Source organism: Petaurus breviceps, unplaced genomic scaffold (genome assembly GCF_028583685.1).
Source record: "Petaurus breviceps papuanus isolate PSGF00001 unplaced genomic scaffold, PetGlider_PUasm1.0 176, whole genome shotgun sequence".
Taxonomy (NCBI): Eukaryota; Metazoa; Chordata; class Mammalia; order Diprotodontia; family Petauridae; genus Petaurus; species Petaurus breviceps.
In genome coordinates this window covers 19745505-19747783 of record NW_027185771.1, presented here as the reverse complement: position 1 = coordinate 19747783, position 2279 = coordinate 19745505, and positions in this window count along the sequence as shown.

Genomic DNA, 2279 nt, shown 5'->3' with positions numbered 1-2279 from the left:
AAGGAAGGAAGGAAGGAAGGAAGGAAGGAAGGAAGGAAGGAAGGAAGGAAGGAAGGAAGGAAGGAAGGAAGGAAGGAAGGAAGGAAGGAATTCAAATACCAAGGACCTACAGCAGTAATCACATATGATTTAGTAGCCACCATTATAAAGGAGTGGAGAGTTTGGAATACAATATTCCAGAAATTAAAGAATATAAGCTTACAACCATGAGTAATTTCTCAGAAAACTGAACAAAATCTTACAGGGGAAAAATGAACCATTAATGAAAGAGAGGATCCCAAACATTCATAGTGAAAGATCAGAGATGGATAGAACCTTTTAAGTATAAATGCAGAAGTCAAGAGAAACAAAAAGAGGTAAATATGAATGAGCAATCATACAAGACTAAACATTGATAAACAATTTACATTCCAGCATAGGGATATGATACATATATTCTCTCAGAACCATACCATCATTAAAAATTCCCAAAAGATCTTAATTAAACAGAGGACAGGGTACATCTGTTATATTTTAATGATCATAAAAGAAGAGTGAAAAAAATGGAAGGAAACAATAATACACTTGGAAGAAGGGTGGGAAGAGAAAGGATGGGGAAATGTTTGCTACATAATCAGAATGTCCAGTGCTTAAGAAATGCTTGCAGACTGATAAGAAAGAAAGGATTAGGGGGAGTGTTTGATTCTTGAACTCATTCTAATATCAATTGGTCAAAATAGGGAAAAGTACACATAAACACAGTTGAATATAAAATACATTTCACACAATAGGAAAACAGGAGGGAAAGGGGAGAACAGAGAGAAAAAAATAAGAGGGAAAGTAAATTAAGTAAGGGAGTAGTCTCAACAGAATAAAATCTGAGGATTTGCAAAATTATTTATAGCAGTTCTTTTTTGAATTGGAAACTGAAGGTTTGTCCATCAATTAAGTAATGGATGAACAAGTTATGGTATATAAATGTGATGAAACAATATTGTACTGTAAGAAATTATGGGAATGATTTTGGAGACACCTGGAAATAGGGGTATGATCCAATACAGAGTGAGATAACTTCAGTCAACTAGGAAAAATGGGATGACCAACACTAATTCCAGAGAAATAATGATGAGAAATTATACCCACTTTCTCACAGAAATGGTATAGATTTAGAGTGAAGATTGAAATACATATTTTTGGACATACTTAATGTTAGAAACTCTTTGTTTTGCTAGGTAGTACAGTGGATAGAGTGCTAGACCTCAAGTCAGGAAGACCTGATTTCAAATACAACTGCAGACACTCACTAGTTGCATGACCCTGAGAAAGTCACTTAAAATCTATCTGCCTCAATTTTGTCTCCTGTAAAATGAGCATAATAAAATCTACCTCCCAGGGTTTTTGTGAAAATGAAACAAGTTAATATGTCCAAGACACTTTGCAAACATTAAAGGGCTATATAAATGCTACCTATAAGCATTATTATATTTATTGTTCACTATACATATTCATAATTTTTTTTTCCTTTCTCACTATAGAGAATTGGAATGGAGAAAAGGAATATATTTTTTTTGTAGATTAATTTAAAAAATAAGGGAGACCAGTGGAGGAAGTGATCAATTTGTGATACAAGAAAGAAAGCATTATATATATATATCCTTTTCAGGGTACCAAAATTCATCCCAGATTTTGATAAACTATATCTGAAAGAGTTCAAAGATAGAATAGGTAGGATTCCATGGTATAAAATTCTATAGTGTAAGTATTCCTAGGAGAGATGGAAAACTCTCAAAAATGATATTCTTATGGAAGAAAAAAAGAAATAATAAGGCAGAAAAAAATTGCAAGAGGAATTTGTCTAAGGAGACCAATGTAGCTATACAAAGAACTCAATGGTCAACCCAATTTTTGGAAAAAATATATGCTCAGAAGAAGGAACAAAGGACAGGGAAAAGGATGAAAAACAAAAGCCTGACACTCTCTTGAAAGAATATCAGAACAGCAGCAAGATTTCTTAAGCTCAGAATATGCTGAGGCTGATGAAGCATAAGAAGTCCAACAAAAAGGTATGTTTTTTTGTTGGGTTTAGTTATTTTACTTTGTTTTTGTGTTAGTTATATTTGGTAAACTAGGAACATCAAAGAAGGGATAGTATCACTGTTTGGAGAACATAAGATACTGATAATAAATAATGGTGAGGAGAGAAAACTACTCAACACTCATTTTGTTTCTGACTTCTCTTTCAGGGAAAATTAACTTTGGACTAGAAAGAATAGAATAAAAATTACTAATGGCTCAATAAT